Here is an 18145-nt window from a genome sequence, read left to right as displayed (position 1 = left end):
CCGATTTTTTGTAATTTTAAATCGATTCGAATCAATTCACCCGCAGTGAATCGGTGAACCGATTCGAATCGTGAATCGGACAGCACTATTATGTACTAATGAAAATCCTGTTCTACTTCTCTCTCCATCCCGTCTTACAATGGGTACAAAAGTTCAACTGATAAACTGCATTAGAAGTTAATCGGCACACATTATCTCAGAGTTATGTGCTCCTCCTGCTCTGTGGCTGAGGGAAGGGATTAGACCAATGGTCTCAAACTCAAACCCTTTGCAGGGTCGCATTTTGGATTTGTAGGTACTTGGAGGGCCTCAGAAAAAAAATAGTTAATGTCTTATTAAAAAAATGACAATTTTGCATGAGGTAAAACTCTTTAAAGTTTATAAATCTTCCCTTTTGGCTAAGTCTTAATAATAATATTGTCATTTATAGCTAAAGAGACATATGATTGAGAAACTGTTTTATTTTACTTTTGTGATTATGATAAACATACCAAGGGCCTCAAAATAGTACCTGGCAGGCCACATGTGACCCCCGGGCCAAGAGTTTGAGACCACTAGATTAGAAGATGCCATTCTATCGCTACTACTCATTTCTATAGCACTAGTAGACATAAGCAGTGCAGTACATCAAAACACAGAAGAAACAGTCCCTGCTCAAAAGAGCTTACAATATAGTCAAGACAGACAAACCAGACAAGAAGGTGAATCAATATACTGTGCTCAGGTGGGGGAATTACAGAGGGAAACTTCCTAAATAACAGAGGAAAACAACTTCTTTCTTACTTTATTGGTGAATATATACTAAGCATTAAACATACACAGAATTCCCTATAAAGGAAGGATTTCCACACAAAGCTCATAGTTATATGTTGAATTTATGACATTGGAACTATGGGGTGGGAGGGAGGGGAAGAGTTAGGCAGAAATTATTATTCAAATTTCTGAGAGAACCAGGATCACTGTGACGAGGCAATGCGGGTGATTTGTTCTTTGCTATTGTGTGAAATAGTATAATCTCATTATAATGGACTTTAAGGGACCTGGAAAAACAGTCCGTTATATCCAGAGTTGCATTTTTTTTTAAACTTTATTTAGGTCAACTTGAAACAACGTACAATCAATGAACAACAGTCACTGCACAAGCATATCAGCAACATCAATAACAAAATATTGGTACGGCACGAAATGATTGCAAAACCAGAACACTAAAAGATGTTCTAAAGCATTATGTCATACTATAAAGATGTTCTAAAGCAGTATTCTTCAACCTTTTTACACCTATGGACCGGCAGAAATAAAAGAATTATTTTGTGGACCGGCATGGGTCCGCAGACCGGCGGTTGAAGAACACTGGGCTAAGTCGTGGGCCAGACCCTGCCCCCATAGTCCTAATTGTAACACTATTTTTTTCATTCATTTCTCATATATACACACAATATAATCTTATTAACAATGCATCGATTGCACTGCGGACCGGCAGATGAAGAACACAGTTTTGGGCCTGATGTACATGCCGGCCCTGTGAACCGGCAGGAAATTTCTGTGGACCGGCACTGGTCCATAGACCGGTGGTTGAAGAACACTATTCTAAAGCATTATGTCATACTGTACTGAAAAGAAAAATAATCTGTCATTTTCTTCTGGGCTGCATTTTGATACTATATCACCAGCACACCATGCACCTGCATGTATGTTATAACCGAATAAAACTACAGCTAAGAGCGGCTCTGGGACCAAATTGTTTGCCCGTTATATGCGAGTCCGCTATATGCAGTGATTTTCTGTTATAAGCGAGTCCGTTAAAACGAGATTATACTGTATTACCTTCTTTGTTATTGAATCTGGAAAATTATGGTACTATGTTTAGGGTTTACATTTTATATAAGAACATAAGAAGTTGCCTCCGCTGGGTCAGACCAGAGGTCCATCGCGCCCAGCAGTCCGCACCCGCGGCGGCCCATCAGGTCCACGACCTGTCAGTGGTCCCTGAACTCATCCTATAACCTATCACTACTTCTATCTGTACCCCTTAATCCCCTTCTCCTTCAGGAATTTATCCAAACCCACTTTGAATCCCTGTATTGTGTTCTGTTCAATCACAGCTTCTGGGAGTGCGTTCCATGTGTCCACCACTCTCTGGGTGAAGAAGAACTTCCTGGCATTGGTTCTAAACCTGTCCCCTTTCAGTTTCTCCAAGTGCCCCTGCAAGCTCTATCCTCATCTACACAAGCCTCAAGCCTCAACAAGGCGTGTGCAGTTAAGGCAGAGCTTACATGAATGGGGCAGGGACAGGGACAGCAATAAAACTCACAGGGACGAAACTGGGAAATTGAATTCCTGCGGGGATGGGGAAAAATGTGCCCCCATGTCATTCTCTAATTCTACCCTCTCTAATGCACCACAAATCTCAAACCTCTGGAAAAAAAAAATCCATCTACAGCATGAAACGTTTCTGTCTGATCAGATCCCTCTTTTATGAACACCACTCTGCAATGTCAGTTCAGGTGCTCGTTTTATCCCAACTGGACTACTGCAACTCTCCGTACACAGGCTTAAGCAGCAAACAACTACACAGACTACGGGCTCTTTCAAACACTGCAATTAGACTGATATTCAGGCTCACAAAATTTGACTCTATAACAGAGTACTATCACAAGCTGCACTGGCTACCTGTGGCCTCCTGGATCTCTTTCATAATATCTTGCATAATATTCCACTCACTCAACATTAACTCCTCGGATGCTCTAATCCAACTGTTCTCAGAACTCCACATCTGCCTTAATCTCCAACGCTTCATTGACGATTCTCTCTGCTCCCAAAGGGACCGAGGCCAAACATATTTTCAACTCTGGTCACTTACTTTGCCATCATGTCGCCATCAAAATTTGGAACCACCTACCCGTCAGCACCAGGAAGGAAACAAACTACTTAATATTCAGGCGAAAACAGAAAACATTTCTATATGATCAATTGTCTGGATGGCTCTCTCGACATAAACCTCAAATTACATAACTGTGTACATGCATCAATAACCTCTCGATTACCATCACATTATTGTGTAATCACATGTTCTTTAGACTGATTAATAATGCTTCTCCTTAGACTAATTTGCTAGTTCCTAAATTCTTGGGCTTTCGTCTAAAATTCTTTACTAGTTCATTATTCTACTAACAACCTTTTCTTTGTATTCTCCCCATGATTTTTATGGGTGTCTTAGTAACATAGTAAATGACGGCTGATAAAGACATGAACGGTCCATCCAGTCTGCCCATTAGTTATACCCGTTAAAAATACATGATTAAATTAACTTGTCTCTTCTTTGATATTTTTGGGTCATAGACTAAAGTCTACCTGGTATTGTCCTAGGTTCCAAATGCTGAAGTTGCCGCTCAAGCTCACTCCAGCTTATCCAACCATCCTGTTTGCAGGAAATCTACCATAAAGTCTGGCCAGTAACAACCTCAAGTTCCAAGTTAGTGGAGTTCCTATTGATGCCCTCCCCAGCCCATCCTACCCCAAATCACCACATATGGGACACAGACCAGGCAATTCTGTCCAGTACTGGCCTTAGTTCTTTAATTTACATCTTTCATTTCCTAATTAGAGATTCTCTATGTTTATCCCACGCTTTTTTGAATTCCACTTTGCAAAACCACCGCCTTTGGTGAATCTCTTCATAAAGGCGGTAAATAAATCCAAATAAATAAAATGTTCTTGTGTACTATGCTCTGAGAATTTTCATTTGGTTTTTGTATTCTTTCTTTGGGTTTTGTATAACTATATTATTGTAAATTGTGGTGGTTTTCAATTAAAACAAACAACAAAAAAAGATATACACAGAAAAGCCTTTCAGTTTGTCAAGATACCAAGTTAAAATGGCTCTGTGATCAGAAGACATGAGTTATTTACTTTTAAGAAATATGTTCTTGATTCTTATCATTGAACCACAACTGAAGAATTACATCTATTTATATACCATGTTGGTCTAATTGGGCATATATACATACAAATATCTAGAAATCAGTTTCAGAATTGCCACTGAACTTAGCAAATCCAGAAAACTTCTGGAATGCCATGTCATTTAGGGCCTCTTTTACAAAGCGGTTTAGCAGTAACTGCCCCAAAGCCCATATGGGTTTAAAGGGCTCCAGGGCAGCCGCTAGTGTGGCTTTGTAAAAAAAAAAAAAAAAGGGGGGGGGGGTAATTGCAGCCCCAAAATTTAAATGGTGCACTTTCATGTGTAGGTTTATAAAATGGATCAGCTACACATGAAAGAAATTAAACTCACATTTCCACGTAGAAGTCTGCCAAGTTCATCAGTTCATTTTTTATGGTTGCTTCTACCTCACATGCAAGCAAAATATATGTGCAAACTCCTACAGGAATTGCACACATCCTTACCTGGATATCTTAGCTCTGATTTCTACATTCTATATAAAATGAGGCTTCTCAGTTTCCAAATTATGTGTAGATGGAACTTGATATACCCAAATGGGTTTATAGTGTATATACAGGTACTTATTTTGTACCTGGGACTTGCCCAGTGTCAAAAAGAGCTACATTGGGAATTGAACCCAGTTCCCCAGGTTCTCAGACCGCTGCACTAACCTCTACTCCTCCACTCATATACCTCATTCTTCTGTATAGGCAGTTTAGACAAAAAGCAGCGATATCTGTATTAAAATGATTATTGCCGTAACCACATCAACCAAAAAAATAATTCATCGCATTGGTTTTATCTTCTTGCATGCATCTCCCTTGGTTAATTAGAGCTATACTGCATGCAAGGTGGCAGCGATTCTCAACAAAGTCAGCGGGACACACCCAGCTAGACTGGTTTTCCTGAAGTCCACAATGGGAGAAATTCGCATGCATTACCTCCATTATATGCAAATCAGCATGTAATGGTGGTTATCCGGAGAACCCACTGGCTGGGTGTGTCACGAGGACTGCACCGAGAACATGATAGGAGCCGCGATCATCAGGGTGTGAGCAGGGCTCAGATCAGATCAAATTTTGCAAAGGGCTTGTGCTACAGAATGACTCATGCCGCGCGCCCTGAATCACCCAAGGCTCCAGCTAGCTCATGGCCAGGAATTTCTGATGCACAAAGCCTTCGGTCTATTGATCTCCATGTTAGTACATTACTAATGTGGGGGAGGGACGGCTCACTTGCTTCACTCCGCCTTCAAGCCAATGTTCTTCTGTCATCAGATTCAGCCGTAAAGTCTAAAGTAGCCAGAGGTCAATAACCCCCCCCCCCCCCCCCCCAAACAAACCAAAAACACAGCAGCAGAACTAACCATGTTCAGAAGCAACGTGGAACCGGGGGGGGGACGAAAGAGAAAGCGCGGCAAGACAAAATAACACAGCCAGCAAGTGGGAATCTGCGGAACGTCTATTCTGCAAAACATGCCGTACTTTGATGAGATATTTACGGAGGTCTCACTGAACAAAGGCAAATAGTTCTACATGGGAAAAAAAAAACCCAGGGCTGCCTTTGACCCAAAGCAGACAGGAAGTGAAAACAATCTGCCCAGCTTTGGCCTCCCCGAGATCTAAGCGAAAGCAGAGCAGTCGGCATTTCCTGTTAAGACTCGCTTATGGCTGCCCTTCCTGCTGCCTGCTCGTCTAGAAAACCACTAATTCGATGAGCGCAAAGAATTAGTAGATTTCATGCACATTATCCCAAGGAAAAAAAGTTTCACTACCACAAATCTGAGTGCAGGCTAAATCTAGCTAAATACAAACAATTATAAAAACCCAATCCGTGTGTGGCATATAAAGTAAATACAAATTTAACTAAGGAAGAATACTCTTTCTTTTTATAAGCATGGTGCTGAAGATTTAATGTCTCTCCGGGTTATCAAGAATAACCATAGATCTGTAAAGTATCCGCAAACATCTTTCAAATATATCTAAAGAAAAGTTAAACTTTCCACATAAGCTTATAGATGATGGTGATTCAAAGCACTGCATTAGCTTGTTGTTTTGTTTTTTTTTAATATTTGTGCTGCAAAGAAGAAACTTAATATGCACAAGTAAACATACACTTTCCTAATAATATACATGCACTGATGCGGTGTCCCCCTACCTCTTACGCTCCTGTAAATGATAACTTTTCATTCTTGAAAGCAGCTGTCACCGAGTCACCTCTCGTCCAGAAAGGAACACTATTTTACTACTCTTGCTATCGCTAGATTTGGGGGCCGCCACAGAAGAAAACTCAAGGGTCGGAGCTCAGAGAAAAGAGCAAAGAAACCATAGTTTGAAAGCCAGTCAGTCAGAAGTGCCGCCAAAAACCCGAGCTCCTTCTCCTTCAAGGCCCTCCCTTAGGGAGTCTGCCAATCAAAGGCAGATCAGGAGGCCCTTTTCAGAGAGTGAACAGTTCCTTATTGACACAGCTTATGTCTGCAGCACGCTGCCTTGCCAAGCTTTCAAGAGGAGATCGGATTACACGGGCACATTTCTCCCTCACAAGCCTGCAGACGTAATGTACCAACCTTCAGCGGCCTTTTACTGTACTTTCTGTACATCGCTGTACGGTCTCCTATTGGCCCGTCATTTTAAACATAATACATTTGAATTCTACTTAAAACCTTCTAACCTGTGCGGCATGCAAAGAGATCCTGCCTAGAAAAGGAGCCACTACTTTGCACATAACAAGAAAATAAACTTATGCAAAAGAGAAAAAAATGTTATCCATTTTAAACAGCAAAGCTTCAAAAAGAGTATGCATGCCTACTTTTTTTTTAATGCAATTCAGTTTACAAGTTTTTTAACTGGATGCTCTTTTAATAACAGGAAGTTTCACACTGAACTACTGGAACCTACTTTGTGGAATATGTATTTGTCTGCATGTGATTATGAGTCCTGGAAAAAAAAACCCAAAAACTAACTAAACTAAACTAAACCTTAAGTTTATATACCGCATCATCTCCACGGATGTTGTGGAGCTCGGCACGGTTTACAAGAACTTAAAATATAGGAAGAGAAGGAAAAAAAAGGTTTACATGAACTTATATATAGAAGAGGAGAGTAAGGGGGGATATAATTACATTTTAGTGAAAAGCCAGGTTTTCAGTTGCTTGCGGAATAATTGGAGGGAGCCCAGGTTCCGTAGCGGGGTAGTAAGGTTGTTCCAAAGACCTGTGATTCTGAAGAGAAGGGATTTTCCCAGTTTGCCTGCATAGCGAATACCGTGTAGAGAGGGGAAGTATAATTTATACCTTTGGGCGAGTCTGGTAGAGTCAGGACTCGAGGAGTTATAAGATAGTGGGATTAAGGGAGGAAGGATGCCGTGAATGATCTTAAAAGCCAGGCAGGAGCATTTGAAATGGATTCTGGAAATCACTGGGAGCCAGTGAAGTTTGGCTAGGAGTGGGGAGACATGGTCAGACTTGCGTTTTGCAAAGATCAAGTTGGCTGCAGTATTCTGGATTAGCTGGAGTCTTTGAAGACTTTTTTTTTGATAGGCTTAAGTAGATGGCATTGCAGTAGTCTAATTTGGAGAGGGTGTTGGATTGGACAAATGTTGGACGGCGAAATGTTGTTGGCAAAAATAGGATCTTACTTTCCTCAGCATGTGGAGGCTGAAAAAGCATGATTTAGCCAAGGAGTTGAGGTGGTCATTGAGGGAGAGAGAAGAATCGATAATTACATTACATTACAGATTTCAATTCTGCCATTTCTATTCCGCCATTACCTTTCGGACCTTGTTTGAGAACTCAAGCTGCAGTGCAGCGCCTGAGGGTAGTGCGAAGAGGGTGGGCAGCAGTGTTCCCGCTAAGCTGCGCTGGCGTGCGCTGGCGCACAAAATATTACATCGCAGCGCACAAGTTTCTCGTCACAGCGCACGGCGTACGGCAGATGGCAGGGCGGCGAGAGGAGAATCGGGCGAGTTGGCTCATAACTTGCTGGCGCCCGATATTTGTAGCTCACAGCGAAAAAAGTTTGCTCACAACACCCGCCCGCTTAGAGGGAGCACTGGTGGGCAGGTGTTCTAATTTTGGGCCGAGCCAGAGTAATTTTGTTTTTGATTCATTCAATTTCATCTGTACCGAGAAGGATCAGGAATGGAGTCTCATTATGCAAGCTGTAATGTTCTCGTGGAGGTTGATGAGGTTCTGGTCTGTCCCAAGGAGGACAAGGATGTCATCAGAGTATGTGTAGATTGTTTCAAGGGGGGATAATTGGAGGAGTTTCAGGGAGGACATATAGATGTTAAAGAGAATAGGGGATATATTTAGATTTGGAATCTCCTGAATTTCCTGATATGTTCTGAAAATTTTGCTGTGTATAGATTCTCAAATACTATTCTCAAAATTCTATATATAATGCAAAAAAAAAAAAAAAAAAGAGTGCTAAGTGCTATAAACAGCACTCCAAGTTGGGTACATATTACATTACATTAGTGATTTCTGTTCCACGGTTCAAGGCGGATTACATAAGAATTGTTAAGATATTAAAAAGTACATATTGTTAAGATATTAAGAAGTACTTAGGGAATATTTTGAACATTTTCTGGTTTGCTAATGAGTAGTTGGTATTGCAGGAGGAGTTCGGAGTATGTTTGGTTGTGTTATATTGGTTTTATGTATTTTTTGAAGAGTAGGGTTTTGTTTCTTTTTTGAAGGTTTTGTAGTTTGTGGTCGAAGTCAGCAAATTGGTGAGTTGTCGGTCCAGTTTCTCTGCTCATAGCACTGGGATCCACACCTAACATTTAGGGGCACAAAAATTTATACCAGCAATCCTGGTGTAAATTCTCGCACCTAAATTAGGTGAGGATCTCCTGTATTCTGTAACAAACTGGGTGCATGTACAATTTTATGTGCCATATGTAGAATCTGGGAGATGAAGTACAGATGGTTTGCTGGAAATGAAAAAGCAGTAAACCATAGTAACATAGTAGATGACGGCAGATAAAGACCTGGTCCATCCAGTCTGCCCAACCTGATTCAATTTAAATTTTTAAATTTTTTCTTCTTAGCTATTTCTGGGCAAGAATCCAAAGCTTTACCCTGTACTGTGCTTGGGTTCCAACTGCCGAAATCTCTGTTAAGACTTACTCCAGCCCATCTACACCCTCCCAGCCATTGAAGCCCTCCCCAGCCCATCCTCCACCAAACGGCCATATACAGACACAAACCGTGCAAGTCTGCCCAGTACTGGCCTTAGTTCAATATTTAATCTTATTTTCTGATTCTAGACCCTTTGTGTTCATCCCATGCTTCTTTTAACTCAGTCACAGTTTTACACATTTTGCCATTTCATCAATGATTTGATAAAGCAAAACAATCTGTGGTCAGATACTGCAAAGTAGCTAGAGTCCAGGAGTGCTGAATGCAAGGGCGGGACAGCTAATATTTGTCTGATAAGAAAGTTCTCATCTGCAATAACTCCTTTATAGATAATGCCATACCATTCCATACTGTTTCTTATTCCCCCGCAATTATCAGCAAGCAATCATTGTGGCTTATAGGGATGTACTTGTTTGTGTTGTTTTGTAATAGTGCAGACTTTCATTTAGCGCTAAATTCAGTAAATGGTGCTCAAAAATCAGTGTTCATTGCTATTCTACAAAGTACACTCCCAGCTGAGTGCCATTTATAGAATATCATGTAGCATTGATTCTCTTGCCCATATTTGGGTGAGAGGACTGCTGAATCCTGGCACAGAAGTTGGACATGCATCTCCAGTATTCTATAATACTCTGCCAACATTTTTGGAATGTCCCTACCCTGCTCATGCCCCTCCCATGGACACACCCCACTTTTGAGTTGCATGCTATGGGATTTGGGAGCCTAGTGCTATAGAGTAGCACACAAGTACATGTTGTTGGCATTTAATAATAATAATAATAATAATAACTTTATTCTTCTATACCGCCACAATCTTGCAACTTCTAGGCGGTTTACATTCAAGAGAGCTGGACATTCAGCTATTTACAATATGCAGATAGGCAGATGGAAGTACAGAGTACAGAGACTTTAAGAAAGTGAAATTGCAAAATATACTGTTTGCTAAGAATTTCAGAGAGGACCTGTTAAAGAAAGGTCGCGAATTTCAAAAACAGCGAAAATTACAATATACAGTTTGTTTAGAATTTCAGAGGGGACATATTAGAAGAAAGGTCCCGAAATTACAAATACTGTTCTATTAGGATTTCAGAGGGCATAATGGGAAAGTGAAATGAACAGAGGGTTCAGTGAGATTCTGTTTAGATGATATATCTGTCGAATAAGGTAGTTTTTATGAGTTTTCTAAAAGCGTTGTAGGTCAGTTCAGCTTTATCAATGTAGTTGTCTAGCCAATGTTGTTGTTTGTTTGCTTGGTACATGAAAGTTCTGTCCAGAAAGGTTTTGTATTTACAATTGATAATGCTTGGGTATGCAAAAAGATAGCTGTTTCTGGTTTGTCTTATAGGGCTGTAGAATAAGAAGTGTAATAGCAAGTACGTAGGAGCTAGTCCCCAAACCAGCTTGAAACATATGCAGGAGAACTTGAATATTATTCGTGCCTCGACTGGCAGCCAGTGCAGTAGTTTGTAGTAGGGGATGACATGGTCATTCTTTTTTAATCCATATATCAAACGGACCACTGTGTTCTGAATAATTCTAAGTTTCCTCACTGTTTTTTTGGGTATACCCATATAAACGATATTGCAATAGTCCAGAGTAGAAAGCACTAGTGATTGCACTAGTAATCTGAACGATAATGGATCAAAGTATTTTTTGATGGTCTTTAATTTCCATAATATCAGGAAACATTTTTTTGCCACTATATTCGTGTGTTCAACCATTGTCAGGTGTGTGTCCAATGTGACTCCCAATATTTTTATTGTGTTGGTAATCGTGGTCTTTTATATGTAACGTTGTATTGGTAATTTTATCCGTTGGGCTTGCAAGGAAGATTTTTGTTTTTTCTGTGTTAAGTTTCAGTTTGAAGTTGATTGTCCAATGTTCTATTTCGGTCATAATATGAGAAATGTATTTTTTGGTTTCGTTTGTTATGCTGTTCACTGGGATTAAAATGGAAATGTCATCTGCATATATGTAGTAGTTCAGGTTTAGTTTTTACAGTAAGTGCCCTAGGGGATGATATGTAAATGTTGAATAGTGTAGGTGAAAGTGGTGAACCCTGTGGTACTCCCGAGGGGTTTCTCCAGGAGTTTGAATATGTCCCATCACTACCCACTCGGTATGATCTCTTTCTTAGGAAGCCCTGTATCCAGTTCCTTGGTTTTCCCATGATTCCTATTGCATCTAGGCAGTGTATCATTATTTCGTGATCAACTAGATCGAACGCACTGCTGAAGTCTAGCTGTAGAATTAGAGCACTTGTTCCTTTGCTGAATAAGCTGTATAGGTGATTTAGGATCGAGGCTAGGACTGTCTCAGTGCTAAAGTTTTTCCTGAATCCTGATTGGTGTTCGTTTAGTATGCTGAATTTGTCTAGATATTTCACTAGCTCCATGTTGACCAATCCTTCAAGTATCTTGGTAAATATGGAGATGCTTGCTATGGGTCTATAGTTGGTTTTCAAAGCTAGAGAGATTTTTTGATCTTTAGGGATGGGTGTGATTAGTATATGTCCCATTTCCTCGTGAAATGTTCCTTCCGTGAGAGTGATTGTTATCCAATAAAATCTAGTGTGGTTGTTTTCAAGGTCTTGGAGGGACATACGTCTAGAAGGCAGTTTAATTTAGTACAGTGGTGCCTCGCATAACGAACGCCTCGCACAACGAACGCTGCACACAACGAACTTCATGTCTTGATTCACACAACGAACTTCGTTTCACACAACGAACTTCACACAACGAACTTCGTTTCACACAACGAACTTCGTTTCACACAACGAAGTCGCCCGAGCTGCCGATGTATTGCATCCTTCCGCGCAGGCACTGCAGGCAGTCGTTAGTCACTGCGCTTAACTGCCCTCTCTCACTGTATACAGTCGTCCTTTTAAGATAAACTCAATATTTTTTATATATCATGGCTTCTAAAAAAAGCAGGAAGGTGATTTCTGTTGAAATGAAACGGGAAATAATTAGAAGGAGTGAATGTGGGGTAAAACAGTGTGACCTCGTCAAAGAGTTTGGCCTCAGCAAGACCACCATTTTCACCATTTTGACAAATTTATCTTTTTTTATGTCATCTTAGCATATTTTATGCTGCAGAACGAATTATTTTTTTTAACATGTATTGTTATGGGAAAACGCGTTTCACATAACGAACTTTTCGCATAACAAACTTGCTCCTGGAACGAATTAAGTTCGTTGTGTGAGGCACCACTGTATATTTATTGAACAGGGTGAGGAATTGGTGCCAATTAGGAGGTTCGAAATGGTTCCAGATCATATATATCATCAATGATGATTAGCATCCAATTATTGTTAATGGCTCATTAGCCACTTGTGTGCACATCTCAGAATCACATCCGATTAGTGCATATTAAATAATATGAAACCAATTCCAAATAATACTGAGTTACTATAAGATCATGTGCTATATAGTAACAGCTTTATTACAAAAGGACACACAAGACACAAATGAAAACCAAAATTAAAGAAAATAAACATTTTCTACTTGTTCTCCTCTAATAAATTATATATGTTCTGAGCACCATGTCACTAGAAAAAAAGGGGGTTCACAAAATCTATTAATAACTTTTCCCACCAGGATTTTTTCCAGCATGAAAACACACAAACATGCATTTGTTAGACAGTAGAAGCTTTAAAATTCAAGTCCCAAAGCATCAAGTTGATGATCATGAGCAGGAAAATTACTGAAAATGTTTTCAGTTTTATGAGATCAGCATGGATTTGAAAGTGCATGCAGGGGGCTTTGAGTGCTAATTGTCTGATTTTGGTTTTCTTTTTTTCCTGTAGTAGCGTGAGGAGAGGAAAATAATTCTAAAATTACTTTATGAGCCTCTATTGCCTATTATTAATGGCTGCAGGTCTCCAGTTTAGGTTGACAGATGTTCCCTTGATGTGGACTAGAGGGATGTGATATGTTTCTTTTGTAACTTCTGTGACATATTCTTTTTTTCTTTTTCTTACTGCTTTGCTTGTAATAAAGATATCAAATTCAGAAAATAAAAAAAAAAAGTAAGAGTGCATGCAGGGAATACCTGCACTTGACAGTGGGCAAATGAGTGAAAATTAACTTGTTGTTCCAAAATCTTAAATCCTTCTAGTCATTCAACTTGAGAAACAAGATAATCTCAATTAAGGTTCTTACAGAAGACCTGACCCCTAGGACCAAAGACAATGATGGTACCAGGAAAGCGCCCTGTTTGTTGCCAAATGGCATGAAGCTCCAAAAAAAATGACTTCATTGTTTGTTAATTAGATGCACATGAAATAAACAAATTGGAAATATATACAGTATATATATATTTCTATTGTACCTTTAACAATATATTCCAAAAAGCTGTAGTATCAATTCTTCTTAACAAAAATCTGTACTGCAGTAGAGAGGCCCTGTCACTATCCAATGAAAATGCAACAGTAATCATTGTTAAAGGGAATGTAGAAAAGTTGGAAGCTGGATTTGTAAGAAAAATGTTGCAAAGGAAAAGAAGCTGCAAATAATATTCAGACAAAAGGAGTAAAATCATGAAATAAATATGTAGGTAGATAACATGGTGGGTCAGAAAAAAAATGCCACCAGAGAAAAGAGACAGGGGAGGAATGCAGAAGAATCCAAAGTCAAATACATAGGAGAAAATATGTAGAAAATTTAAAGTTAATATGGAGAAGGTCCTGATGGTCTCCAAGGTTACCAGAAATATGAATATTCATCTCTTTGAGAAATGAACTAAGTCAGACTGGTGAAAACATATGGTGGGGTCTACAGAATTGAGACCATTGGAATACAGAATTACAGCAAGACATGACAATGAAATGAATGAGAATTAGGCCAGCAAAACAAGTAAACACATATGGCAAGCAATATTTCACAAACAAACAAAGACTGCAGATAAAAGAATACAAATTATAAAACTTAGGGTAATATTTGATTTACTCAAATTTTTTAAGCCATTGAAAGATGAATGGTAACTGATGTAATAGCCTTATAAAAAAAACAAAAACAACAACCTTCATTATGACCTAACAATCAACATTCAATGCACAAAAGAGAAGCCACCATAAATGTTTCATCTGCTCAGAGGCATGCCCCAAAATCCTACCTTCCAGCAACTCTCAGCAGTTAATATTAGGGGTGTGCACAGGGCAAATAGTTTTCTGTTTACTGTTGATTTGTTTAGGCTTTTCTGATAGTTTTCAAAACATTTTGTTGTATTCACACATTTAATACAGCAGGGGGGATGCCCACTCCCTCCTGCCACCGCTGTTGTGCCCCCAATGACCCCACCATCCCCCCTACCTTCTTCAGGAATGTCAGCCGGAGGGATGCCTCTTCAAAATGGCAGGCCTTCCCCTTCCTGGTGCATCCTAGGATGCTCTGGGGAGGGGCCTAAGGCTCTGACTGGCCCAGGCGCCTAAGGCCCCTCCCACAGGAGGCATCCCTCTGGCCTGCCTTCCTGAAGAAGGTAGGGGGGAGGGGTCATCATGGGCATGAGGGCGGTAACAGGAGGGAGTGGACATCCTGTACAGTGAAAGATTAGAGAAACTGGGCCTCTTCTTCCTTGAAAAGAGGGGACATGATCGAAACTTTCAAGATAATGAAGGGAATAGACTTAGCAGATAAAAACAGGTTGTTCACCTTCTCCAAGGTGGAGAAAATGAAAGGGCACTCTCTAAAGTTAAAAGGGGATAGATTCCGTACAAACGTAAGGAAGTTCTTCTTCACCCAGAGAGTGGTAGAAATCTGGAACGCTCTTCCGGAGGCTGTTATAGGGGAAAACACCCTTCAGGGATTCAAGACAAAGTTAGACAAGTTCCTGCTGAACCAGAACGTACGCAGGTAAGGCTAAATTAATATTACATTGGTGTCTTCTATCCCGCCAATACCTTTCAGTTCTAGGCGGTTTACAACAAGTTTCAAGTTCAAGTTTCAAGTTTAATAGATTTTGATTTTTACGCAATATCATATATTTCAATGCGTATTACATGTTTCCAATACATAAAAAGAGAGCAGGGTAGACAAAATAAAATAAGATAAGACATTACATACAAATCATTTTGTTCTATTACAAATTAGTACAAACTGGTACAAATGGGTAATGGGAAGAACTACAATTTATAAAAAAAAAAAAGAAACATGTAAGGTTTGAACACAAAGGATGGAATCATTTAAGAAGAAGTATAGAATTAATTGATTGAAGATGCTTTAATCATTTGTAATGAATTCAAGAGTTGGCCTGGTCATTTCCAGGGAGAATACATGGTTAATAGATGTAGTATGCATTGGGATCTGTGGAGGATCAATCAGGTTTAGTTAGATCATTTGATAAATTTATTGAATAGAAAGGTTTTAAGTTCTTTCCTGAATGTTTTGTAGTTGGGCGATATAGTCAGCAGATTGGAGAGGTGGTGGTCTAGTTTCGCTGCTCTGGTGGTTAATAGTCCGTCGTATATTTTCTTGCTTTATATAACTTTGACTGGGGGGGGTGGGTAATGTGTGCATGAGTTCTCCATGGTCTGGATGTGTTTTTCCTGTTTAGGGGGTTGCTCAGATAGCTTGGTCCGTTTCCAATTAGGGCTTTGAATAGGGTGCTTGTACTGGGAGCCAGTGTGAATCTCAGAAGGCAGTGGTAATGTGGTCATATTTTTTTCAGCAAGTAAATCAAACTAAGAGCTGTATTTTGGACTGTTTGTAATTATTTTAGCATGTTGGTTGGGCATGACAGGTATAGGATGTTACAGTAGTCCAGGAGTCCTAGGATTAGCGCTTGTACCAAGAGTTTGAATTGTTTGTTGTTGAAGTATTTTCGGATTTGCCTCCGGTTGCACATGGTTGCAAATGCCTTCTGGATCGTTTTGCTGATTTGAAGTTGCATGGTGCAGCCTTTGTCTATCATTATTCCCAGCAATTTTAGGTTGGGTTGCATCAGTTAGGGCATTGGTCTTTGACCTAAGGGCCACCGCATGAGCGGACTGCTGGGCACGATGGACCACTGGTCTGACCCAGTAGCGCCAATTCTTATGTTCTTATGTTTTCCCTCTGCCAGGGGGTTGCTTTATGGCATTGGTGGGAGGAAGTGGACAGCCCTCCTTGGTTGCTTGCCAGCAGTGGCAAGAGGGAGTGGGCATCCCTCCCGCTGCTGGGTGGGGTTGTTTGTTGGCAATGGCAGGAAGGAATGGGTATCCCTCCTGTCAATCTTTGTTTTGGTTTTTGGGGATTTTTTTAACTTGCTGACTAGGAGTTTCATTCCAATCCCATAACTTCTCTGAGGTTCATTGTTCTTTCCCTTCCTATTGTTTTTTACCATAATTGTCTTCTCTTCTATCAATCAATTTGTATTTCTTTTCCCATCCTTTCCTCGTATGTTATTATGTTTGTAAAGTTAGTCTTCAATATGTTTTGTAAGGTTTAGTTTTCTGTTTTGTTGCCCCCTTAATTTTGTAATTTTACTGATATATCCATCGCTTAGAATCAAATTTATAATAAACTTGAAACTTATTCTTCACATGTGCCATCGCTATCACCAGCAACTCAGCCCATGCAAATTTAGTGACTCTCCATGAACCTTATTTGCATGCATGTTTTTTAAAGAATGACTCATCTTTTTTAAATCATTACAATAGCGGTCGTCAGATTTTATTGTGAACATTAGAGAATCTTCCCCTTAATCCCCCAATTGCCCAGGTACATTAGACAGATTGTAAGCCTGCTGGGACGGACAGGGAAAAATGCTTTGAGTACCTGAATAAATTCATATAAAACATTCTGAGCTCCCTTGGGAAAATGGTATAGAAAACGGAATAAATATTGTAAATAAAATAAATAAATTTGGGGATTGTAGGTAAATGTGTATTAATTCCAGTTAATGCACTCTATTTTTTTAAGGCACACTAACAAATTGAACATGCACTCAAGAATGCATGTCCTTAATGAATATCCTTACTTACTAGAAAGTACCTCTGAACCAAAGTATTAATGCTACTACTTATGGAAACAAATCTAACAATTCTAAAACCCTTTTAAACTTGGGAAAATTTAGGAAAGCTGCCTACAATAATCTATGCTCTGTTTTTCTAACACACTCACAGGGAACCCCCCCCCCCAAAAAAAAAAACAAAAAAAAAAAACAAGGCCATATCAAAATTGCTTTTGAGTTAGTGTCAGTTCTAACAGGGATCAATATGTTCATCTTTGGAAAACTGCTTGGACTATCCTCACACCTACTTTAGCCTCTACATTAACTATAATAATTATTTTATCCTATTGTAGGTTAATTTTTGCTCTGTATAAAAGTTTACAACTTTCTTACTCTTGCACCTGACACAATCAGATTTGCACTGCATGCACTCTAAGGAAGTTTTATAAAGAGCCACAATGTGCACATGTGCTTACTGGGTCAGACCAATGGTCCATTCAGATTCTAGCCCAACAGCTGTCTTCACGGTGGCCAATCCAGGTCATTAGTATCTGGCAAAACTCAAATAGTAGCAACATTCTATGCTACCAATCCAAAGCAAGAGTTGCATCCCCCATTCCTCTAGGAAATTGTTCAAGCTGTTATGAAGACTACACAAAAACTCTGTATCATGAAAGAATATTTTTACACAGGTAATATTGTTCTTAAAAGGATTAGTAAAGTAAACAGACCTCAGAACTTAGGAGTTTCCAATATCAGCTAACTAGATTCAACCAATGATGGCATGTGCACAAGGAGTCAATGATGGCAGCTAGTAAACCGGAGCTGAAGAACACTTTTCCAGAATTCACCCAGTCCATTTTTTGTCAGTTTTGAGTTATGCGATTAATTTAATTCATCAAGGAAAGACTTGTTTACTGTAGCTTATTCCTGTTCCAAAACTCACCAAGTCCATGGTATTTTACTTTGTGTTGAATACTCTGCAAAATCTTAGTTCAAACGCTGCTATCCATTTTCCTCAAAATTGCTGCTGATAGACCAAGTGAGTTTTGAAAAAGTGCTCTTCAATTGGAGAATCCTAAGTTCTAAGGTCTGTTCACTTTATTAATCTTTTAAACAATATCACCTGTTCAGT

General features: G+C 39.6%; 1 protein-coding gene across 11 annotated transcripts in view; it reads right to left on the bottom strand.

Moving 5' to 3' along the window:
- Positions 1-18145, bottom strand: part of MBNL3 (muscleblind like splicing regulator 3) — a 293323-nt gene that overhangs the window by 258949 nt on the left and 16229 nt on the right. For 2 of the 11 annotated variants that reach the window (XR_004539476.1, XM_033944825.1), the window contains exon 1: positions 6095-6358. The exons of 1 other annotated variant lie outside the window; for it this stretch is intronic. The gene's annotated coding sequence lies outside the window, so the exon portion shown is untranslated. Of the gene's footprint in view, positions 1-5303; positions 5391-6094; positions 6359-18145 lie in introns of those variants that run through there. 8 more of the 11 variants (XM_033944820.1, XM_033944829.1, XR_004539477.1 and 5 more) reach the window with 7 other exon arrangements.

The sequence above is a fragment of the Geotrypetes seraphini genome, chromosome 5 (genome assembly GCF_902459505.1).
Source record: "Geotrypetes seraphini chromosome 5, aGeoSer1.1, whole genome shotgun sequence".
Classification (NCBI taxonomy): Eukaryota; Metazoa; Chordata; class Amphibia; order Gymnophiona; family Dermophiidae; genus Geotrypetes; species Geotrypetes seraphini.
The sequence above is the reverse complement of the archived record's forward strand: the minus strand, read 5'-3'. Positions and strand labels throughout refer to the sequence as shown.